This window comes from Salmo salar, chromosome ssa17, assembly GCF_905237065.1.
Source record: "Salmo salar chromosome ssa17, Ssal_v3.1, whole genome shotgun sequence".
NCBI lineage: Eukaryota > Metazoa > Chordata > Actinopteri > Salmoniformes > Salmonidae > Salmo > Salmo salar.
Window position 1 is genome coordinate 38,355,224 of NC_059458.1, and position 27,440 is coordinate 38,382,663.

The window sequence follows — 27,440 nt, forward strand, 5'->3', positions numbered from 1 at the left end:
ATTATATGACCCAACATTACCATGAGGAAGGTGGAGAGACCCAAGGTTTATTATAAGACCCAACATTACTATGAGGAAGGTGGAGAGACCCAAGGTGTATTAAAAGACCCAACATTACCATGAGGAAGGTGGAGAGACCCAAGGTTTATTATAGATCCAACATTACCATGATGAAGGTGGAGAGACCGAAGGTTTATTATAAGACCCAACATTACCATGAGAAAGATGGAGAGGAAGAGACCCAAGGTTTATTATATGATCCAACATTACCATGAGGAAGGTGGAGATGGAGAGACCCAAGGTTTATTATAAGACCCAACATTACCATGAGGAAGGTGGAGAGACCCAAGGTTTATTATATGACCCAACATTACCATGATGAAGGTGGAGAGACCCAAGGTTTATTATATGACCCAACATTACCATGAGGAAGGTGGAGAGACCCAAGGTTTATTATAAGACCCAACATTACCATGATGAAGGTGGAGAGACCCAAGGTTTATTATAGACCCAACATTACCTTGAGGAAGGTGGAGAGACACAAGGTTTATTATAGACCCAACATTACCATGATGAAGGTGGAGAGACCCAAGGTTTATTATAATACCCAACATTACCATGAGGAAGATGGAGAGACCCAAGGTTTATTATAGACCCAACATTACCATGAGGAAGGTGGAGAACCCCTAGGTTTATTATATGACCCAACATTACCATGAGGAAGGTGGAGAGACCCAAGGTTTATTATAAGACCCAACATTACCATGATGAAGGTAGAGAGACCCAAGGTTTATTATAGACCTAACATTACCATGATGAAGGTGGAGAGACCCAAGGTTTATTATAAGACCCAACATTACCATGAGGAAGATGGAGAGGAAGAACCCCAAGGTTTATTATATGACCCAACATTACCATGAGGAAGGTGGAGAGACCCAAGGTTTATTATAAGACCCAACATTACCATGAGGAAGGTGGAGAGACCCAAGGTGTATTAAAAGACCCAACATTACCATGAGGAAGGTGGAGAGACCCAAGGTGTGTTATAAGACCCAACATTACCATGAGGAATTGGAGAGACCGAAGGTTTATTATAAGACCTAACTTTACCATGAGGAAGGAGGAGAGGGAGAGACCATAGGTTTATTATAAGACACAACATTACCATGAGGAAGGTGGAGAGACCCAAGGTTTATTATATGACCCAACATTACCATGAGAAAGATGGAGAGGAAGAGACCCAAGGTTTATTATAAGACCCAACATTACCATGAGGAAGGTGATGGAGAGACCCAAGGTTTATTATATGACCCAACATTACCATGATGAAGGTGGAGAGACCCAAGGTTTATTATATGACCCAACATTACCATGATGAAGGTGGAGAGACCCAAGGTTTATTATATGACCCAACATTACCATGAGGAAGGTGGAGAGACCCAAGGTTTATTATAAGACCCAACATTACCATGATGAAGGTGGAGAGACCCAAGGTTTATTATAGACCCAACATTACCTTGAGGAAGGTGGAGAGACACAAGGTTTATTATAGACCCAACATTACCATGATGAAGGTGGAGAGACCCAAGGTTTATTATAATACCCAACATTACCATGAGGAAGATGGAGAGACCCAAGGTTTATTATAGACCCAACATTACCATGAGGAAGGTGGAGAACCCCTAGGTTTATTATATGACCCAACATTACCATGAGGAAGGTGGAGAGACCCAAGGTTTATTATAAGACCCAACATTACCATGATGAAGGTAGAGAGACCCAAGGTTTATTATAGACCTAACATTACCATGATGAAGGTGGAGAGACCCAAGGTTTATTATAAGACCCAACATTACCATGAGAAAGATGGAGAGGAAGAACCCCAAGGTTTATTATATGACCCAACATTACCATGAGGAAGGTGGAGAGACCCAAGGTTTATTATAAGACCCAACATTACCATGAGGAAGGTGGAGAGACCCAAGGTGTATTAAAAGACCCAACATTACCATGAGGAAGGTGGAGAGACCCAAGGTGTGTTATAAGACCCAACATTACCATGAGGAATTGGAGAGACCGAAGGTTTATTATAAGACCTAACTTTACCATGAGGAAGGAGGAGAGGGAGAGACCATAGGTTTATTATAAGACACAACATTACCATGAGGAAGGTGGAGAGACCCAAGGTTTATTATATGACCCAACATTACCATGAGGAAGGTGGAGAGACCCAAGGTTTATTATAAGACCCAACATTACCATGATGAAGGTGGAGAAACCCAAGGTTTATTATAGACCTAACATTACCATGATGAAGGTGGAGAGACCCAAGGTTTATTATAAGACCCAACATTACCATGAGAAAGATGGAGAGGAAGAGACCCAAGGTTTATTATATGACCCAACATTACCATGAGGAAGGTGGAGAGACCCAAGGTTTATTATAAGACCCAACATTACCATGAGGAAGGTGGAGAGACCCAAGGTGTATTAACCTCTTATGGCTAGGGGGCAGTATTTTCACGGCTGGATAAAAAACGTACCCGATTTAATCTGGTTACTAATCCTACCCAGTAACTAGAATGTGCATATACTTATTATATATGGATAGAAAACACCCTAAAGTTTCTAAAACTGTTTGAATGGTGTCTGTGAGTATAACAGACCTCAAATGGCAGGTCAAAACCTGAGAGATTCCTTTACAGAAAGTGGCCTGTCTGACCATTTCTGGAACTTCTTTGCCATCTCTATCTTGTACTAAGGATCTCTGCTCTAACGTGACACTTCCTACGTCGTCCATAGGCGCTCAGAGCCCGGGAAAAACCTGAATGTCGTCATCCCAGCCCCAGGCTGAATCACATTATCGCCTTTCTCAAGTGGCCGATCAAGGGACTGTGGGCTTAGGCGCGTGACCTGGCCGCCCCCGTCTTTGTGATTTTTTCCTCTGTTTGCCGAAAAGGAGATTCCCGGTCGGAATATTATCGCTTTTCTACGAGAAAAATGGCATAAAAATTGATTTTAACCTCTATGGGCTAGGCGGGACGAATTCGTCCCACCTACGTAACAGCCAGTCTAATCCAGTGGCGCGATTTTTGAATCGTTTGAAATACTATTACTTCAATTTCTCAAACATATGACTATTTTACAGCTATTTAAAGACAAGACTCTCGTTTATCTAACCACACTGTCCGATTTCAAAAAGGCTTTACAACGAAAGCAAAACATTAGATGATGTCAGGAGAGTGCCCAGCCAGAAATAATCAGACACCCATTTTTCAAGCTAGCATATAATGTCACCAAAACCCAAACCACAGCTAAATGCAGCACTAACCTTTTATGATCTTCATCAGATGACACACCTAGGACATTATGTTATACAATACATGCATGTCTGTTCAATCAAGTTCATATTTATATCAAAAAACAGCTTTTTACATTAGCATGTGACGTTCAGAAAAAGCATACCCCCGCAAACTTCCGGGGAATTTACTAACAGTTTGCTAAATTACTCACGATAAACGTTCACAAAAAGCATAACAATTATTTTAAGAATTATAGATACATTACTCCTCTATGCACTCGATATGTCCAATTTTAAAATAGCTTTTCGGATGAAGCACATTTTGCAATATTCTAAGTACATAGCCCAGCCATCACGGCTAGCTATTTAGACACCCGGCAAGATTAGCCTTCACCATAATAACATTTCCTATAAGAAAAATGTTCTTACCTTTCCTGTTCTTCGTCAGAATGCACGCCCAGGACTTCTACTTCAATAACAAATGTAGGTTTGGTCCCAAATAATCCATAGTTATATCCAAATAGCGTCGTTTTGTTCGTGCGTTCTAGACACTATACGAATGGTAATCCACGGTCGTGCGCATGGCGCATGGCCTGACAAAAAATGTCTAAATATTCCATTACCGTACTTCGAAGCATGTCAACCGCTGTTTAACCTCTTGGGGCTAGGTGGGACGCTAGCGTGCCACCTGTGGTGCACTCCATCAACAGCAGGTGCATTTCAAGAGCGGCAAATTTGAATCCAAATAAATGTCAAAATTCAAATTTTTCAAAAATACAACTATGTTACACCATTTGAAAGATAAACATCTCCTTAATCTAACCACGTTTTACGATTTCAAAAAGGTTTTACGGCGAAAGCATAAATTTAGAGTATGTTAGGACAGTACATTTACAAGAGTTGTGTGTAATGTTTTGTCAAGTCAAAGACAGGGTCACCAAAACCATAAAACCAGCTAAAATGATACACTAACCTTTTACAATCTCCATCAGATGACACTCCTAGGACATTATGTTAGACAATGCATGCATTTTTAGTTCTATCAAGTTCATATTTATATACAAAAACAGCGTTTTACTATGGCATTGATGTTGAGGAAATCGTTTCCCTCCAATAACCGGCAGTCAAGTCAGCGTCACAAATTAAATAATTAAAATTAGAAAACATTGGTAAAATATTATATTGTCATTTAAAGAATTATAGATTTACATCTTTTGAACGCAATCAACTTGCCAGATTTAAAAATAACCTTACTGGGAAATCACACTTTGCAATAATCTGAGCACTGTGCCCAGAAAAATACGCGTTGCGATACAGACTAGACGTCATGTTGGGGAGATCTAAAATCGAAAATACTATGTAAATAATCCATTACCTTTGATTCTCTTCATCAGATGTCACTTCCAGGTATCACAGGTCCATAACGAATGTAGTTTTGTTCAAAAAAGCTCATCATTTATGTCCAAAAATCTCCGTCTCGTTAGCACATGATGTAAGCCAGCCGGACTTCTCGTCATGAACGAGGGGAAAAATATATTTCCGTTCGTTCAAACATGTCAAACGTTGTATAGCATAAATCATTAGGGCCTTTTTTAACCAGAACATGAATAATATTCAAGGTGGACGAATGCATAGCCTTTTATAACGTATTGGAACGAGGGTACCCAACATGAAGTAGCGCGCCAGGTGTCTAATGGGACATCACCGTTCCATGGCTCTTGTTCGGTCAGATCTCCCTCCAGAAGACTCAAAACACTTTGTAAAGGCTGGTGACATCTAGTGGAAGCAATAGGAAGTGCCAAAATATTCCTAAACCCCTGTGTTTTTCAATGGGATAGGTTTAAAGTCAATACAACACATCAGGTATCCACTTCCTGTCAGAAAATGTCTCAGGGTTTTGCCTGCCAAATGAGTTCTGTTATACTCACAGACACCATTCAAACAGTTTTGGAAACTTTAGAGTGTTTTCTATCCATATATAATAAGTATATGCATATTCTAGTTACTGGGTAGGATTAGTAACCAGATTAAATCGGGTACATTTTTTTTATCCAGACGTGCAAATGCTGCCCCCTAGACCCAACAGGTTAAAACCAATTTTTATGCCATTTATCTCGTAGAAAAGCGATAATATTCCGACCGGGAATCTGCAATAAACTAAACAGCCGAATTAAAATACTCCACGGGGGCTAATCGCGCACGCGCCTCATTCCATTGTCACCTAATGGGACACTTGGATAAGGTGATAATCTGTTTCAGCCTGAGGCTGCCTCGTCAACCTTCATGATTTTCCCGGGTCCTGAGAGCCTATTGGAGCCCTGGGAATTGTCACGTTACAGCTAAGATCCTTACTCTTCAATAAACAGATGCAAGACGCACGACTCCTTGTCAAACAGGCCACTTCCTGCATGAAACCTTGTCAGGTTTTTGCCTGCCATAGGAGTTCTGTTATACTCACAGACACCATTCAAACAGTTTTAAAAACTTTAGGGTGTTCTCTATCCAAACCTGAACAATAATATGCATATTCTAGCTTCTGAGTTGGTGTAGGAGGCAGTTAAAAATGGGCACATATTTTTTCCAAAATTCACAATACTGCCCCCTAGCCCAAACAGGTTAAACAGCGGTTGACATGCTTCGAAGTACGGTAATGGAATATTTAGAATTTTTTTGTCACAAATTGCGCCATGCGCGCGACCCTTCTTTACCATTTCGGATAGTGTCTGGAACGCACGAACAAAACGCCGCTATTCGGATATAACGATGGATTATTTTGGACCAAACCAACATTTGTATTGAAGTAGCAGTCCTGGGAGTGCATTCTGACAAAGACAACAAAAGTAATGAAACTTTTGTAATAGTAAATCGGAGTTTGATCAGGGCTAAACTTGGTCAGTGTCTAAATGGCTAGCCGTGATGGCTGGGCTATCTACTGAGAATATTGCAAAATGTGCTTTCACCGAAAAGCTATTTTAAAATCGGACATATCGAGTGCATAGAGGAGTTCTGTATCTATAATACTTAAAATAATAGTTATGTTTTTTGTGAACGTTTATCGTGAGTAATTTAGTAAATTCACCGGATGTTTGCGGGGGGTATGCTAGTTCTGAACGTCACATGCTAATGTAAAAAGCTGGTTTTTGATATAAATATGAACTTGATTGAACAAAACATGCATGCATTGTATAACATAATGTCCTAGGGTTGTCATCTGATGAAGATCATCAAAGGTTAGTGCTGCATTTAGCTGTGGTTTTGTTTTTTGTGACATTATATGCTAGCTTGAAAAATGGGTGTCTGATTATTTCTGGCTTGGTACTCTGCTGACATAATCTAATGTTTTGCTTTCGCTGTAAAGCCTTTTTGAAATCGGACAGTGTGGTTAGATAAAGGAGAGTCTTGTCTTTAAAATGCTGTGAAATAGTCATATGTTTGAAAAATTGAAGTTTTTGTATTTTTGAGGAATTTGTAATTCGCGCCACGCCTATCATTGGATATTGGAGCAGGTGTTCCGCTCGCGGAACGTCTAGATGTAAGACCCAACATTACCATGAGGAAGGTGGAGAGACCCAAGGTGTATTACAAGACCCAACATTACCATGAGGAAGGTGGAGAGACCCAAGGATTATTATAAGACCCAACATTACCATGAGAAAGATGGAGAGGAAGAGACCCAAGGTTTATTATATGACCCAACATTACCATGAGGAAGGTAGAGATGGAGAGACCCAAGGTGTATTATAAGACCCAACATTACCATGAGGAAGGTGGAGAGACCTAAGGTTTATTATATGACCCAACATTACCATGAGGAAGGTGGAGAGACCCAAGGTTTATTATATGAACAACATTACCATGAGGAAGGTGGAGAGACGCAAGGTTTATTATAGACCCAACATTACCATGAGGAAGATGGAGAAACCCAAGGTTTATTATATAACCGAACATTACCATGAGGAAGGTGGAGAGACCCAAGGTTTATTATAAGACCCAACATTACCATGACGAAGGTGGAGAGACCCAAGGTTTATTACATGACCCAACATTACCAGGAGGAAGGTGGAGAGACCCAAGGTTTATTATAAGACCCGACATTACCATGATGAAGGTGGAGAGACCCAAGGTTTATTATAGACCCAACATTACCATGTGGAAGGTGGAGAGACCCAAGGTTTATTATAGACCCAACATTACATGATGAAGGTGGAGAGACCCAAGGTTTATTATAAGACCCAACATTACCATGAGGAAGGTGGAGAGGAAGAGACCCAAGGTTTATTATATGACCCTACATTACCATGAGGAAGGTGGAGATGGAGAGACCCAAGGTTTATTATAAGACCCAACATTACCATGAGGAAGGTGGAGAGACCCAAGGTTTATTATATGACCCAACATTACCATGAGGAAGGTGGAGAGACCCAAGGTGTATTAAAAGACCCAACATTACCATGAGGAAGGTGGAGAGACCCAAGGTGTATTAAAAGACCCAACATTACCATGAGGAAGGTGGAGAGACCCAAGATGTATTATAAGACCCAACATTACCATGGGGAAGGTGGAGAGACCCAAGGTTTATTATAAGACCTAACTTTACCATGAGGAAGGAGGAGAGGGAGAGACCATAGGTTTATTATAAGACACAACATTACCATGAGGAAGGTGGAGAGACCCAATGTGTATTATAAGACCCAACATTACCATGAGTAAGGTGGAGAGACCCAAGGTTTATTATAAGACCCAACATTACCATGAGGAAGGTGTGGAGACCTAAGGTTTATTATTGACCCAACATTACCATGAGGAAGGTGGAGAGACCCAAGGTTTATTATATGACCCAACATTACCATGAGGAAGGTGGAGAGACCCAAGGTTTATTTTAAGATCCAACATTACCATGATGAAGGTGGAGAGACCAAAGGTTTATTATAGACGCAACATTACCATGAGGAAGGTGGAGAGACCCAAGGTTTATTATAGACCCAACATTACCATGATGAAGGCGGAGAGACCCAAGGTTTATTATAAGACCCAACATTACCATGAGGAAGATGGAGAGGAAGAGATCCAAGGTTTATTATATTACCCAACATTACCATGAGGAAGGTTGAGATGGAGAGACCCAAGGTTTATTATATGACCCAACATTACCATGAGGAAGGTGGAGATGGAGAGACCCAAGGTTTATTATATGAACCAACATTACCATGAGGAAGGTGGAGAGACCCAAGGTTTATTATATGAACAACATTACCATGAGGAAGGTGGAGAGACCCAAGGTTTATTAAAGACCCAACATTACCATGAGGAAGATGGAGAAACCCAAGGTTTATTATATAACCCAACATTACCATGGGGAAGGTGGAGAGACCCAAGGGTTATTATAAGACCCAACATTACCATGACGAAGGCGGAGAGACCCAAGGTTTATTACATGACCCAACATTACCAGGAGGAAGGTGGAGAGACCCAAGGTTTATTATATGACCCAAAATTACCATGAGGAATGTGGAGAGACCCAAGGTTTATTATAAGACCCAACATTACCATGATGAAGGTGGAGAGACCCATGGTTTATTATAGACCCAACATTATCATGTGGAAGGTGGAGAGACCCAAGGTTTATTGTAAGACCCAACATTACCATGAGGAAGATGGAGAGACCCAAGGTTTATTATATGACCCAACATTACCATGAGGAAGGTGGAGATGGAGAGACCCAAGGTTTATTATAAGACCCAACATTACCATGAGGAAGGTGAAGAGACCCAAGGTGTATTATAAGACCCAACATTACCATGAGGAAGGTGGAGAGACCCAAGGTTTATTACATGACCCAACATTACCAGGAGGAAGGTGGAGAGACCCAAGGTTTATTATATGACCCAAAATTACCATGAGGAATGTGGAGAGACCCAAGGTTTATTATAACACCCAACATTACCATGATGAAGGTGGAGAGACCCAAGGTTTATTATAGACCCAACATTACCATGTGGAAGGTGAGAGACCCAAGGTTTATTATAGACCCAACATTACATGATGAAGGTGGAGAGACCCAAGGTTTATTATATGACCCAACATTACCATGAGAAAGGTGGAGATGTTAGAGACCCAAGGTTTATTATAAGACCCAACATTACCATGAGGAAGGTGAAGAGACCCAAGGTGTATTATAAGACCCAACATTACAATGAGGAAGGTGGAGAGACCCAAGGTTTATTATAAGACCTAACATTACCATGAGGAAGGTGGAGAGGGAGAGACCATTGGTTTATTATAAGACCCAACATTACCATGAGGAAGGTGGAGAGACCCAATGTTTATTTTAGACTCAGCATTACCATGAGGAAGGTTTAGAGACCCAATGTTTATTATATGACCCAACATTACCATGAAGAAGGTGGAGAGGGAGAGACCCAAGGTTTATTGTAAGACCCAACATTACCATGAGGAAGATGGAGAGACCCAAGGTTTATTATATGACCCAACATTACCATGAGGAAGGAGGAGATGGAGAGACCCAAGGTTTATTATATGAACCAACATTACCATGAGGAAGGTGGAGAGACCCAAGGTTTATTACATGACCCAACATTACCAGAAGGAAGTGGAGAGACCCAAAGTTTATTATATGACCCAAAATTACCATGAGGAATGTGGAGAGACCCAAGGTTTATTATAAGACCCAACATTACCATGATGAAGGTGGAGATGGAGAGACCCAAGGTTTATTATAAGACCCAACATTACCATGAGGAAGGTGGAGAGACCCAAGGTGTATTAAAAGACCCAACATTACCATGAGGAAGGTGGAGAGATCTAAGATGTATTATAAGACCCAACATTACCATGATGAAGGTGGAGAGACCCAAGGTTTATTACATGACCCAACATTACCAGAAGGAAGGTGGAGAGACCCAAAGTTTATTATATGACCCAAAATTACCATGAGGAATGTGGAGAGACCCAAGGTTTATTATAAGACCCAACATTACCATGATGAAGGTGGAGATGGAGAGACCCAAGGTTTATTATAAGACCCAACATTACCATGAGGAAGGTGGAGAGACCCAAGGTGTATTAAAAGACCCAACATTACCATGAGGAAGGTGGAGAGATCTAAGATGTATTATAAGACCCAACTTTACCATGAGGAAGGTGGAGAGACCCAAGGTTTATTATAGACCCAACATTACCATGAGGAAGGTGGAGAGGGAGAGACCCAATGTTTATTATAGACCCAACATTACCATGAGGAAGGTGGAGAGACCCAAGGTTTATTATAGACCCAACATTACCATGAGGAAGGTGGAGAGACCCAAATCAAATCAAATCAAATTTATTTTTATATAGCCCTTCGTACATCAGCTGATATCTCAAAGTGCTGTACAGAAACCCAGCCTAAAACCCCAAACAGCAAGCAAAGCATGTGAAAGAAGCACGGTGGCTAGGAAAAACTCCCTAGGAAAAACTCCCTAGAAAGGCCAAAAACCTAGGAAGAAACCTAGAGAGGAACCAGGCTATGAGGGGTGGCCAGTCCTCTTCTGGCTGTGCAGGGTGGATATTATAACAGAACATGGTCAAGATGTTAAAATGTTAAAATGTTCATAAATGACCAGCATGGTCAAATAATAATAATCATAGTAGTTGTCGAGGGTGCAACAAGCACGTCCGGTGAACAGGTCAGGGTTCCATAGCCGCAGGCAGAACAGTTGAAACTGGAGAAGCAGCACGGCCAGGTGGACTGGGGACAGCAAGGAGTCATCATACCAGGTAGTCCTGAGGCATGGTCCTAGGGCTCAGGTCCTCCGAGAGAAAGACAGAAAGAGAGAAAGAGAGAATTAGAGAGAGCATATTTAAATACACACAGGACACCGGATAAGACAAGAGAAATACTCCAGATGTAACAGACTGACCCTAGCCCCCCGACACATAAACTACTGCAGCATAAATACTGGAGGCTGAGACAGGAGGGATCAGAAGACACTGTGGCCCCATCCGATGATACCCCCGGACAGGGCCAAACAGGCAGGATATAACCCCACCCACTTTGCCAAAGCACAGCCCCCACACCACTAGAGGGATGTCTCCAACCACCAACTTACCGTCCTAAGACAAGGCCCAAGGTTTATTATAGACCCAACATTACCATGATGAAGGTAGAGAGACCCAAGGTTTATTATAGACCCAACATTACCATGAGGAAGGTGGAGAGAGGAGAGACACAAGGTTTATTATAGACCCAACATTACCATGAGGAAGGTGGAGAGACCCAAGGTTTATTATATGACCCAACATTACCATGAGGAAGGTGGAGAGACCAAAAGTGTTTTATATGACCCAACATTACCATGAGGAAGGTGGAGAAACCCAAGGTTTATTATATGACCCAACATTACCATGAGGAAGGTGGAGAGACCCAAGGTTTATTATATGACCCAACATTACCATGAGGAATGTGGAGAGACCCAAGGTTTATTATAAGACCCAACATTACCATGAGGAAGGTAGAGAGGGAGAGACCCAAGGTTTATTATAGACCCAACATTACCATGAGGAAGGTGGAGAGACCCAAGGTTTATTATAGACCCAACATTACCATGAGGAAGGTGGAGAGACCCAAGGTTTATTATATGACCCAAAATTACCATGAGGAAGGTGGAGAGACCCAAGGTTTATTATAGACCCAACATTACCATGATGAAGGTAGAGAGACCCAAGGTTTATTATAGACCCAACATTACCATGAGGAAGGTGGAGAGGGAGAGACCCAAGGTTTATTATAGACCCAACATTACCATGATGAAGGTAGAGAGACCCAAGGTTTATTATAGACCCAACATTACAATGAGGAAGGTGGAGATTGAGAGACCCAAGGTTTATTATAGACCCAACATTACCATGAGGAAGGTGGAGAGACCCAAGGTTTATTATAAGACCCAACATTACCATGAGGAAGGTGGAGAGACCCAAGCTTTATATATGACCCAACATTACCATGAGGAAGGTGGAGAGACCCAAGGTTTGTTATAAGACCCAACATTACCATGAGGAAGGTGGAGAGACCCAAGGTTTATTATAGACCCAACATTACCATGAGGAAGGTGGAGAGACCCAAGGTTTATTATAGACCCAACATTACCATGAGGAAGGTGGAGATACCCAAGGTTTATTATAGACCCAACATTACCATGAGGAAGGTGGAGAGACCCAAGGTTTATTATAGACCCAACATTACCATGAGGAAGGGGGAGAGATACACGCATGCTTGCAATATTTGTGTGTATATGTGTATGTCAGTGTAATGTGTGTTTGTGTGTGTGTGTGTGTGTGTGTGTGTGTGTGTGTGTGTGTGTGTGTGTGTGTGTGTGTGTGTGTGTGTGTGTGTGTGTGTGTGTGTGTGTGTGTGTGTGTGTGTGTGTGTGTGTGTGTGTGTGTGTGTTTGCCCTGGGGCGAGATGTCCTAGCTCCAGCCCAGACTGACACACACACTAATAAACACACACATTACACTGACATACACACACACACAAATATTGCATGCATGCGTGAAAAAATCCCCCTCACTTGCACGCATGCATTGATCCGATACAAACAACCAATGTCTCTTTCTTTCTCATCAGGTTTTGGGGAAAACTTCACTTTACGCTTTACGTTTGATTTAAACCATATAAAAATACCGTTTGATTTAAACCATATAAATGTACCGTTTGATTTAAAACGTAGAAATAGATGGATTTAAATAATTGTATTTCTTCCAACGGTTCAGTTCCCATTTGGTTCAGATTTATCTGAACTCTGCATTTGCTGAACAAACAGAAGATAGCATAATGTGACATTTACTCAGGACCACTCTGCCTTGTGAAGGTTATCAGGAATGGATTCTGCTGTCATGTCTGATGGCGTTCTGTATGAAGCCCTGCATCTGAGGCTGATTGGACTGATATGTTCTTTTTATTAACACAGTGTGATCTACCTGGGGTATTTGTCTCCATCGATATGAAAGGTGAACTACAGAATATATATATTGTAGGTACACGGTAACTGCTGTGGCTGTGTTATACATTTATTTTCTCTCTCTCTCTCTCTCTCTCTCTCTCTCTCTCTCTCTCTCTCTCTCTCAAATTCAAGCTGCTTTATTGGCATGAAAAACATTGTGTTAATATTGCCAAAGCATCGATGTATACAATATACAATGTAATAAAAGTATAAACAATAACAATTAATCTCTCTCTCTCTCTCTCTCTCTCTCTCTCTCACACACACACACAAAGTGACAGTTCTGTCTATGTTGTTACCTCACCTCCTCTCCTCTCTGACAGACAGACATCTCTAGTATTGTTACCTCACCTCCTCTCCTCTCTGACAGACATCTCTAGTATTGTTACCTCACTTCTCTCCTCTCTGACAGACAGACATCTCTAGTATTGTTACCTCACCTCCTCTCCTCTCTGACAGACAGACATCTCTAGTATTGTTACCTCACCTCCTCTCCCCTCTGACAGACAGACATCTCTAGTATTGTTACCTCACCTCCTCTCCTCTCTGACAGACAGACATCTCTAGTGTTGTTACCTCACCTCCTCTCCTCTCTGACAGACATCTCAAGTATTGTTACCTCACCTCCTCTCCTCTCTGACAGACATCTCTAGTATTGTTACCTCACCTCCTCTCCTCTCTGACAGACATCTCTAGTATTGTTACCTCACCTCCTCTCCTCTCTGACAGACAGACATCTCTAGTATTGTTACCTCACCTCCTCTCCCCTCTGACAGACAGACATCTCTAGTATTCTTACCTCACCTCCTCTCCTCTCTGACAGACAGACATCTCTAGTGTTGTTACCTCACCTCCTCTCCTCTCTGACAGACATCTCTAGTATTGTTACCTCACCTCCTCTCCTCTCTGACAGACATCTCTAGTATTGTTACCTCACCTCCTCTCCTCTCTGACAGACAGACATCTCTAGTGTTGTTACCTCACCTCCTCTCTGACAGACAGACATCTCTAGTATTGTTACCTCACCTCCTCAAGTCTCTGACAGACAGACATCTCTAGTATTGTTACCTCACCTCCTCTCCTGTCTGACAGACAGACATCTCTAGTATTGTTACCTCACCTCCTCTCCTCTCTGACAGACATCTCTAGTATTGTTACCTCACCTCCTATCCTCTCTGACAGACATCTCTAGTATTGTTACCTCACCTCCTCTCCTCTCTGACAGACAGACATCTCTAGTATTGTTACCTCACCTCCTCTCCTCTCTGACAGACAGACATCTCTAGTATTGTTACCTCACCTCCTCTCCCCTCTGACAGACAGACATCTCTAGTATTGTTACCTCACCTCCTCTCCTCTCTGACAGACAGACATCTCTAGTGTTGTTACCTCACCTCCTCTCCTCTCTGACAGACATCTCAAGTATTGTTACCTCACCTCCTCTCCTCTCTGACAGACATCTCTAGTATTGTTACCTCACCTCCTCTCCTCTCTGACAGACATCTCTAGTATTGTTACCTCACCTCCTCTCCTCTCTAGACAGACATCTCTAGTATTGTTACCTCACCTCCTCTCCTCTCTGACAGACAGACATCTCTAGTATTGTTACCTCACCTCCTCTCCCCTCTGACAGACAGACATCTCTAGTATTGTTACCTCACCTCCTCTCCTCTCTGACAGACAGACATCTCTAGTGTTGTTACCTCACCTCCTCTCCTCTCTGACAGACATCTCTAGTATTGTTACCTCACCTCCTCTCCTCTCTGAGACAGACATCTCTAGTATTGTTACCTCACCTCCTCTCCTCTCTGACAGACAGACATCTCTAGTGTTGTTACCTCACCTTCTCCTCTCTGACAGACAGACATCTCTAGTATTGTTACCTCACCTCCTCTAGTCTCTGACAGACAGACATCTCTAGTATTGTTACCTCACCTCCTCTCCTCTCTGACAGACAGACATCTCTAGTATTGTTACCTCACCTCCTCTCCTCTCTAGACAGACATCTCTAGTATTGTTACCTCACCTCCTCTCCTCTCTACAGACAGACATCTCTAGTATTGTTACCTCACCTCCTCTCCTCTCTGACAGACAGACATCTCTAGTATTGTTACCTCACCTCCTCTCCTCTCTGACAGACAGACATCTCTAGTATTGTTACCTCACCTCCTCTCCTCTCTGACAGACAGACATCTCTAGTATTGTTACCTCACCTCCTCTCCTCTCTGACAGACAGACATCTCTAGTGTTGTTACCTCACCTCCTCTCCTCTCTGACAGACATCTCTAGTATTGTTACCTCACCTCCTCTCCTCTCTGACAGACAGACATCTCTAGTATTGTTACCTCACCTCCTCTCCTCTCTGACAGACAGACATCTCTAGTATTGTTACCTCACCTCCTCTCCTCTCTGACAGACAGACATCTCTAGTATTGTTACCTCACCTCCTCTCCTCTCTGACAGACAGACATCTCTAGTATTGTTACCTCACCTCCTCTCCTCTCTGACAGACAGACATCTCTAGTATTGTTACCTCACCTCCTCTCCTCTCTGACAGACAGACATCTCTAGTATTGTTACCTCACCTCCTCTCCTCTCTGACAGACAGACATCTCTAGTATTGTTACCTCACCTCCTCTCCTCTCTGACAGACAGACATCTCTAGTATTGTTACCTCACCTCCTCTCCTCTCTGACAGACAGACATCTCTAGTATTGTTACCTCACCTCCTCTCCTCTCTGACAGACAGACATCTCTAGTATTGTTACCTCACCTCCTCTCCTCTCTGACAGACAGACATCTCTAGTATTGTTACCTCACCTCCTCTCCTCTCTGACAGACAGACATCTCTAGTATTGTTACCTCACCTCCTCTCCTCTCTGACAGACAGACATCTCTAGTATTGTTACCTCACCTCCTCTCCTCTCTGACAGACAGACATCTCTAGTATTGTTACCTCACCTCCTCTCCTCTCTGACAGACAGACATCTCTAGTATTGTTACCTCACCTCCTCTCCTCTCTGACAGACAGACATCTCTAGTATTGTTACCTCACCTCCTCTCCTCTCTGACAGACAGACATCTCTAGTATTGTTACCTCACCTCCTCTCCCTCTCTGACAGACAGACATCTCTAGTATTGTTACCTCACCTCCTCTCCTCTCTGACAGACAGACATCTCTAGTATTGTTACCTCACCTCCTCTCCTCTCTGACAGACAGACATCTCTAGTATTGTTACCTCACCTCCTCTCCTCTCTGACAGACAGACATCTCTAGTATTGTTACCTCACCTCCTCTCCTCTCTGACAGACAGACATCTCTAGTATTGTTACCTCACCTCCTCTCCTCTCTGACAGACAGACATCTCTAGTATTGTTACCTCACCTCCTCTCCTCTCTGACAGACAGACATCTCTAGTATTGTTACCTCACCTCCTCTCCTCTCTGACAGACAGACATCTCTAGTATTGTTACCTCACCTCCTCTCCTCTCTGACAGACAGACATCTCTAGTGTTGTTACCTCACCTCCTCTCCTCTCTGACAGACAGACATCTCTAGTATTGTTACCTCACCTCCTCTCCTCTCTGACAGACAGACATCTCTAGTATTGTTACCTCACCTCCTCTCCTCTCTGACAGACAGACATCTCTAGTATTGTTACCTCACCTCCTCTCCTCTCTGACAGACAGACATCTCTAGTATTGTTACCTCACCTCCTCTCCTCTCTGACAGACAGACATCTCTAGTATTGTTACCTCACCTCCTCTCCTCTCTGACAGACAGACATCTCTAGTATTGTTACCTCACCTCCTCTCCTCTCTGACAGACAGACATCTCTAGTATTGTTACCTCACCTCCTCTCCTCTCTGACAGACAGACATCTCTAGTATTGTTACCTCACCTCCTCTCCTCTCTGACAGACAGACATCTCTAGTATTGTTACCTCACCTCCTCTCCTCTCTACGACAGACATCTCTAGTATTGTTACCTCACCTCCTCTCCTCTCTGACAGACAGACATCTCTAGTATTGTTACCTCACCTCCTCTCCTCTCTGACAGACAGACATCTCTAGTATTGTTACCTCACCTCCTCTCCTCTCTGACAGACAGACATCTCTAGTATTGTTACCTCACCTCCTCTCCTCTCTGACAGACAGACATCTCTAGTATTGTTACCTCACCTCCTCTCCTCTCTAAGACAGACATCTCTAGTATTGTTACCTCACCTCCTCTCCTCTCTGACAGACAGACATCTCTAGTATTGTTACCTCACCTCCTCTCCTCTCTGACAGACAGACATCTCTAGTGTTGTTACCTCACCTCCTCTCCTCTCTGAAGACAGACATCTCTAGTATTGTTACCTCACCTCCTCTCCTCTCTGACAGACAGACATCTCTAGTATTGTTACCTCACCTCCTCTCCTCTCTGACAGACAGACATCTCTAGTATTGTTACCTCACCTCCTCTCCTCTCTGACAGACAGACATCTCTAGTATTGTTACCTCACCTCCTCTCCTCTCTGACAGACAGACATCTCTAGTATTGTTACCTCACCTCCTCTCCTCTCTGACAGACAGACATCTCTAGTATTGTTACCTCACCTCCTCTCCTCTCTGACAGACAGACATCTCTAGTATTGTTACCTCACCTCCTCTCCTCTCTGACAGACAGACATCTCTAGTATTGTTACCTCACCTCCTCTCCTCTCTGACAGACAGACATCTCTAGTATTGTTACCTCACCTCCTCTCCTCTCTGACAGACAGACATCTCTAGTATTGTTACCTCACCTCCTCTCCTCTCTGACAGACAGACATCTCTAGTATTGTTACCTCACCTCCTCTCCTCTCTGAAGACAGACATCTCTAGTATTGTTACCTCACCTCCTCTCCTCTCTGACAGACAGACATCTCTAGTATTGTTACCTCACCTCCTCTCCTCTCTGACAGACAGACATCTCTAGTATTGTTACCTCACCTCCTCTCCTCTCTGACAGACAGACATCTCTAGTATTGTTACCTCACCTCCTCTCCTCTCTGACAGACAGACATCTCTAGTATTGTTACCTCACCTCCTCTCCTCTCTGACAGACAGACATCTCTAGTGTTGTTACCTCACCTCCTCTCCTCTCTGACAGACAGACATCTCTAGTATTGTTACCTCACCTCCTCTCCTCTCTGACAGACAGACATCTCTAGTATTGTTACCTCACCTCCTCTCCTCTCTGACAGACAGACATCTCTAGTATTGTTACCTCACCTCCTCTCCTCTCTGACAGACAGACATCTCTAGTATTGTTACCTCACCTCCTCTCCTCTCTGACAGACAGACATCTCTAGTATTGTTACCTCACCTCCTCTCCTCTCTGACAGACAGACATCTCTAGTATTGTTACCTCACCTCCTCTCCTCTCTGACAGACAGACATCTCTAGTATTGTTACCTCACCTCCTCTCCTCTCTGACAGACAGACATCTCTAGTATTGTTACCTCACCTCCTCTCCTCTCTGACAGACAGACATCTCTAGTATTGTTACCTCACCTCCTCTCCTCTCTGACAGACAGACATCTCTAGTATTGTTACCTCACCTCCTCTCCTCTCTGACAGACAGACATCTCTAGTATTGTTACCTCACCTCCTCTCCTCTCTGACAGACAGACATCTCTAGTATTGTTACCTCACCTCCTCTCCTCTCTAGACAGACATCTCTAGTATTGTTACCTCACCTCCTCTCCTCTCTGACAGACAGACATCTCTAGTATTGTTACCTCACCTCCTCTCCTCTCTGACAGACAGACATCTCTAGTATTGTTACCTCACCTCCTCTCCTCTCTGACAGACAGACATCTCTAGTATTGTTACCTCACCTCCTCTCCTCTCTGACAGACAGACATCTCTAGTATTGTTACCTCACCTCCTCTCCTCTCTGACAGACAGACATCTCTAGTATTGTTACCTCACCTCCTCTCCTCTCTGACAGACAGACATCTCTAGTATTGTTACCTCACCTCCTCTCCTCTCTGACAGACAGACATCTCTAGTATTGTTACCTCACCTCCTCTCCTCTCTGACAGACAGACATCTCTAGTATTGTTACCTCACCTCCTCTCCTCTCTGACAGACAGACATCTCTAGTATTGTTACCTCACCTCCTCTCCTCTCTGACAGACAGACATCTCTAGTATTGTTACCTCACCTCCTCTCCTCTCTGACAGACAGACATCTCTAGTATTGTTACCTCACCTCCTCTCCTCTCTGACAGACAGACATCTCTAGTATTGTTACCTCACCTCCTCTCCTCTCTGACAGACAGACATCTCTAGTATTGTTACCTCACCTCCTCTCCTCTCTGACAGACATCTCTAGTATTGTTACCTCACCTCCTCTCCTCTCTGACAGACAGACATCTCTAGTATTGTTACCTCACCTCCTCTCCTCTCTGACAGACAGACATCTCTAGTATTGTTACCTCACCTCCTCTCCTCTCTGACAGACAGACATCTCTAGTATTGTTACCTCACCTCCTCTCCTCTCTGACAGACAGACATCTCTAGTATTGTTACCTCACCTCCTCTCCTCTCTGACAGACAGACATCTCTAGTATTGTTACCTCACCTCCTCTCCTCTCTGACAGACAGACATCTCTAGTATTGTTACCTCACCTCCTCTCCTCTCTACGACAGACATCTCTAGTATTGTTACCTCACCTCCTCTCCTCTCTGACAGACAGACATCTCTAGTATTGTTACCTCACCTCCTCTCCTCTCTGAAGACAGACATCTCTAGTATTGTTACCTCACCTCCTCTCCTCTCTGACAGACAGACATCTCTAGTATTGTTACCTCACCTCCTCTCCTCTCTGACAGACAGACATCTCTAGTATTGTTACCTCACCTCCTCTCCTCTCTGACAGACAGACATCTCTAGTATTGTTACCTCACCTCCTCTCCTCTCTGACAGACAGACATCTCTAGTATTGTTACCTCACCTCCTCTCCTCTCTGACAGACAGACATCTCTAGTATTGTTACCTCACCTCCTCTCCTCTCTGACAGACAGACATCTCTAGTATTGTTACCTCACCTCCTCTCCTCTCTGACAGACAGACATCTCTAGTATTGTTACCTCACCTCCTCTCCTCTCTGACAGACAGACATCTCTAGTATTGTTACCTCACCTCCTCTCCTCTCTACAGACAGACATCTCTAGTATTGTTACCTCACCTCCTCTCCTCTCTGAGACAGACATCTCTAGTATTGTTACCTCACCTCCTCTCCTCTCTGACAGACAGACATCTCTAGTATTGTTACCTCACCTCCTCTCCTCTCTGACAGACAGACATCTCTAGTATTGTTACCTCACCTCCTCTCCCTCTGACAGACAGACATCTCTAGTATTGTTACCTCACCTCCTCTCCTCTCTGACAGACAGACATCTCTAGTATTGTTACCTCACCTCCTCTCCTCTCTGACAGACAGACATCTCTAGTATTGTTACCTCACCTCCTCTCCTCTCTGACAGACAGACATCTCTAGTATTGTTACCTCACCTCCTCTCCTCTCTGACAGACAGACATCTCTAGTATTGTTACCTCACCTCCTCTCCTCTCTGACAGACAGACATCTCTAGTATTGTTACCTCACCTCCTCTCCTCTCTGGACAGACATCTCTAGTATTGTTACCTCACCTCCTCTCCTCTCTGACAGACAGACATCTCTAGTATTGTTACCTCACCTCCTCTCCTCTCTGACAGACAGACATCTCTAGTATTGTTACCTCACCTCCTCTCCTCTCTGACAGACAGACATCTCTAGTATTGTTACCTCACCTCCTCTCCTCTCTGACAGACAGACATCTCTAGTATTGTTACCTCACCTCCTCTCCTCTCTGACAGACAGACATCTCTAGTATTGTTACCTCACCTCCTCTCCTCTCTGACAGACAGACATCTCTAGTATTGTTACCTCACCTCCTCTCCTCTCTGAAGACAGACATCTCTAGTATTGTTACCTCACCTCCTCTCCTCTCTGACAGACAGACATCTCTAGTATTGTTACCTCACCTCCTCTCCTCTCTGACAGACAGACATCTCTAGTATTGTTACCTCACCTCCTCTCCTCTCTGACAGACAGACATCTCTAGTATTGTTACCTCACCTCCTCTCCTCTCTGACAGACAGACATCTCTAGTATTGTTACCTCACCTCCTCTCCCTCTCTGACAGACAGACATCTCTAGTATTGTTACCTCACCTCCTCTCCTCTCTGACAGACAGACATCTCTAGTATTGTTACCTCACCTCCTCTCCTCTCTGACAGACAGACATCTCTAGTATTGTTACCTCACCTCCTCTCCTCTCTGACAGACAGACATCTCTAGTATTGTTACCTCACCTCCTCTCCTCTCTGACAGACAGACATCTCTAGTATTGTTACCTCACCTCCTCTCCTCTCTGACAGACAGACATCTCTAGTATTGTTACCTCACCTCCTCTCCTCTCTGAAGACAGACATCTCTAGTATTGTTACCTCACCTCCTCTCCTCTCTGACAGACAGACATCTCTAGTATTGTTACCTCACCTCCTCTCCTCTCTGACAGACAGACATCTCTAGTATTGTTACCTCACCTCCTCTCCTCTCTGACAGACAGACATCTCTAGTATTGTTACCTCACCTCCTCTCCTCTCTGACAGACAGACATCTCTAGTATTGTTACCTCACCTCCTCTCCTCTCTGACAGACAGACATCTCTAGTATTGTTACCTCACCTCCTCTCCTCTCTGACAGACAGACATCTCTAGTATTGTTACCTCACCTCCTCTCCTCTCTGACAGACAGACATCTCTAGTATTGTTACCTCACCTCCTCTCCTCTCTGACAGACAGACATCTCTAGTATTGTTACCTCACCTCCTCTCCTCTCTGACAGACAGACATCTCTAGTATTGTTACCTCACCTCCTCTCCTCTCTGACAGACAGACATCTCTAGTATTGTTACCTCACCTCCTCTCCTCTCTGACAGACAGACATCTCTAGTATTGTTACCTCACCTCCTCTCCTCTCTGACAGACAGACATCTCTAGTATTGTTACCTCACCTCCTCTCCTCTCTGACAGACAGACATCTCTAGTATTGTTACCTCACCTCCTCTCCTCTCTGACAGACAGACATCTCTAGTATTGTTACCTCACCTCCTCTCCTCTCTGACAGACAGACATCTCTAGTATTGTTACCTCACCTCCTCTCCTCTCTGACAGACAGACATCTCTAGTATTGTTACCTCACCTCCTCTCCTCTCTGACAGACAGACATCTCTAGTATTGTTACCTCACCTCCTCTCCTCTCTGACAGACAGACATCTCTAGTATTGTTACCTCACCTCCTCTCCTCTCTGACAGACAGACATCTCTAGTATTGTTACCTCACCTCCTCTCCTCTCTGACAGACAGACATCTCTAGTATTGTTACCTCACCTCCTCTCCTCTCTGACAGACAGACATCTCTAGTATTGTTACCTCACCTCCTCTCCTCTCTGACAGACATCTCTAGTATTGTTACCTCACCTCCTCTCCTCTCTGAAGACAGACATCTCTAGTATTGTTACCTCACCTCCTCTCCTCTCTGACAGACAGACATCTCTAGTATTGTTACCTCACCTCCTCTCCTCTCTGACAGACAGACATCTCTAGTATTGTTACCTCACCTCCTCTCCTCTCTGAAGACAGACATCTCTAGTATTGTTACCTCACCTCCTCTCCTCTCTGAAGACAGACATCTCTAGTATTGTTACCTCACCTCCTCTCCTCTCTGACAGACAGACATCTCTAGTATTGTTACCTCACCTCCTCTCCTCTCTGACAGACAGACATCTCTAGTATTGTTACCTCACCTCCTCTCCTCTCTACAGACAGACATCTCTAGTATTGTTACCTCACCTCCTCTCCTCTCTGACAGACAGACATCTCTAGTATTGTTACCTCACCTCCTCTCCTCTCTGACAGACAGACATCTCTAGTATTGTTACCTCACCTCCTCTCCTCTCTGACAGACAGACATCTCTAGTATTGTTACCTCACCTCCTCTCCTCTCTGAAAGACATCTCTAGTATTGTTACCTCACCTCCTCTCCTCTCTGACAGACAGACATCTCTAGTGTTGTTACCTCACCTCCTCTCCTCTCTGACAGACAGACATCTCTAGTATTGTTACCTCACCTCCTCTCCTCTCTGACAGACAGACATCTCTAGTATTGTTACCTCACCTCCTCTCCTCTCTGAAGACAGACATCTCTAGTATTGTTACCTCACCTCCTCTCCTCTCTGACAGACAGACATCTCTAGTATTGTTACCTCACCTCCTCTCCTCTCTGACAGACAGACATCTCTAGTATTGTTACCTCACCTCCTCTCCTCTCTGACAGACAGACATCTCTAGTATTGTTACCTCACCTCCTCTCCTCTCTGACAGACAGACATCTCTAGTATTGTTACCTCACCTCCTCTCCTCTCTGACAGACAGACATCTCTAGTATTGTTACCTCACCTCCTCTCCTCTCTGACAGACAGACATCTCTAGTATTGTTACCTCACCTCCTCTCCTCTCTGACAGACAGACATCTCTAGTATTGTTACCTCACCTCCTCTCCTCTCTGACAGACAGACATCTCTAGTATTGTTACCTCACCTCCTCTCCTCTGCAGACAGACATCTCTAGTATTGTTACCTCACCTCCTCTCCTCTCTGACAGACAGACATCTCTAGTATTGTTACCTCACCTCCTCTCCTCTCTGACAGACAGACATCTCTAGTATTGTTACCTCACCTCCTCTCCTCTCTGACAGACAGACATCTCTAGTATTGTTACCTCACCTCCTCTCCTCTCTGACAGACAGACATCTCTAGTATTGTTACCTCACCTCCTCTCCTCTCTGACAGACAGACATCTCTAGTATTGTTACCTCACCTCCTCTCCTCTCTGACAGACAGACATCTCTAGTATTGTTACCTCACCTCCTCTCCTCTCTGAAGACAGACATCTCTAGTATTGTTACCTCACCTCCTCTCCTCTCTGACAGACAGACATCTCTAGTATTGTTACCTCACCTCCTCTCCTCTCTGACAGACAGACATCTCTAGTATTGTTACCTCACCTCCTCTCCTCTCTGACAGACAGACATCTCTAGTATTGTTACCTCACCTCCTCTCCTCTCTGAAGACAGACATCTCTAGTATTGTTACCTCACCTCCTCTCCTCTCTGAAGACAGACATCTCTAGTATTGTTACCTCACCTCCTCTCCTCTCTGACAGACAGACATCTCTAGTATTGTTACCTCACCTCCTCTCCTCTCTGACAGACAGACATCTCTAGTATTGTTACCTCACCTCCTCTCCTCTCTGACAGACAGACATCTCTAGTATTGTTACCTCACCTCCTCTCCTCTCTGACAGACAGACATCTCTAGTATTGTTACCTCACCTCCTCTCCTCTCTGACAGACAGACATCTCTAGTATTGTTACCTCACCTCCTCTCCCTCTGACAGACAGACATCTCTAGTATTGTTACCTCACCTCCTCTCCTCTCTGACAGACAGACATCTCTAGTATTGTTACCTCACCTCCTCTCCTCTCTGACAGACATCTCTAGTATTGTTACCTCACCTCCTCTCCTCTCTGACAGACAGACATCTCTAGTATTGTTACCTCACCTCCTCTCCTCTCTGACAGACAGACATCTCTAGTATTGTTACCTCACCTCCTCTCCTCTCTGACAGACAGACATCTCTAGTATTGTTACCTCACCTCCTCTCCTCTCTGACAGACAGACATCTCTAGTGTTGTTACCTCACCTCCTCTCCTCTCTGACAGACAGACATCTCTAGTATTGTTACCTCACCTCCTCTCCTCTCTGACAGACAGACATCTCTAGTATTGTTACCTCACCTCCTCTCCTCTCTAAGACAGACATCTCTAGTATTGTTACCTCACCTCCTCTCCTCTCTGACAGACAGACATCTCTAGTATTGTTACCTCACCTCCTCTCCTCTCTGACAGACAGACATCTCTAGTATTGTTACCTCACCTCCTCTCCTCTCTGACAGAAAGACAGACATATCTAGTATTGTTACCTCACCTCCTCTCCTCTCTGACAGACAGACATCTCTAGTATTGTTACCTCACCTCCTCTCCTCTCTGACAGACAGACATCTCTAGTATTGTTACCTCACCTCCTCTCCTCTCTGACAGACAGACATCTCTAGTATTGTTACCTCACCTCCTCTCCTCTCTGACAGACAGACATCTCTAGTATTGTTACCTCACCTCCTCTCCTCTCTGACAGACAGACATCTCTAGTATTGTTACCTCACCTCCTCTCCTCTCTGGACAGACATCTCTAGTATTGTTACCTCACCTCCTCTCCTCTCTGACAGACAGACATCTCTAGTATTGTTACCTCACCTCCTCTCCTCTCTGACAGACAGACATCTCTAGTATTGTTACCTCACCTCCTCTCCTCTCTGACAGACAGACATCTCTAGTATTGTTACCTCACCTCCTCTCCTCTCTGACAGACAGACATCTCTAGTATTGTTACCTCACCTCCTCTCCTCTCTGACAGACAGACATCTCTAGTATTGTTACCTCACCTCCTCTCCTCTCTGACAGACAGACATCTCTAGTATTGTTACCTCACCTCCTCTCCTCTCTGACAGACAGACATCTCTAGTATTGTTACCTCACCTCCTCTCCTCTCTGACAGACAGACATCTCTAGTATTGTTACCTCACCTCCTCTCCTCTCTGACAGACAGACATCTCTAGTATTGTTACCTCACCTCCTCTCCTCTCTGACAGACAGACATCTCTAGTATTGTTACCTCACCTCCTCTCCTCTCTGACAGACAGACATCTCTAGTATTGTTACCTCACCTCCTCTCCTCTCTGACAGACAGACATCTCTAGTATTGTTACCTCACCTCCTCTCCTCTCTGAAGACAGACATCTCTAGTATTGTTACCTCACCTCCTCTCCTCTCTGACAGACAGACATCTCTAGTATTGTTACCTCACCTCCTCTCCTCTCTGGACAGACATCTCTAGTATTGTTACCTCACCTCCTCTCCTCTCTAGACAGACATCTCTAGTATTGTTACCTCACCTCCTCTCCTCTCTGACAGACAGACATCTCTAGTATTGTTACCTCACCTCCTCTCCTCTCTGACAGACAGACATCTCTAGTATTGTTACCTCACCTCCTCTCCTCTCTGACAGACAGACATCTCTAGTATTGTTACCTCACCTCCTCTCCTCTCTGACAGACAGACATCTCTAGTATTGTTACCTCACCTCCTCTCCTCTCTGACAGACAGACATCTCTAGTATTGTTACCTCACCTCCTCTCCTCTCTGACAGACAGACATCTCTAGTATTGTTACCTCACCTCCTCTCCTCTCTGACAGACAGACATCTCTAGTATTGTTACCTCACCTCCTCTCCTCTCTGACAGACAGACATCTCTAGTATTGTTACCTCACCTCCTCTCCTCTCTGACAGACATCTCTAGTATTGTTACCTCACCTCCTCTCCTCTCTGACAGACAGACATCTCTAGTATTGTTACCTCACCTCCTCTCCTCTCTGAAGACAGACATCTCTAGTATTGTTACCTCACCTCCTCTCCTCTCTGACAGACAGACATCTCTAGTATTGTTACCTCACCTCCTCTCCTCTCTGACAGACAGACATCTCTAGTATTGTTACCTCACCTCCTCTCCTCTCTGACAGACAGACATCTCTAGTATTGTTACCTCACCTCCTCTCCTCTCTGACAGACAGACATCTCTAGTATTGTTACCTCACCTCCTCTCCTCTCTGACAGACAGACATCTCTAGTATTGTTACCTCACCTCCTCTCCTCTCTGACAGACAGACATCTCTAGTATTGTTACCTCACCTCCTCTCCTCTCTGACAGACAGACATCTCTAGTATTGTTACCTCACCTCCTCTCCTCTCTGACAGACAGACATCTCTAGTATTGTTACCTCACCTCCTCTCCTCTCTGACAGACAGACATCTCTAGTATTGTTACCTCACCTCCTCTCCTCTCTAAGACAGACATCTCTAGTATTGTTACCTCACCTCCTC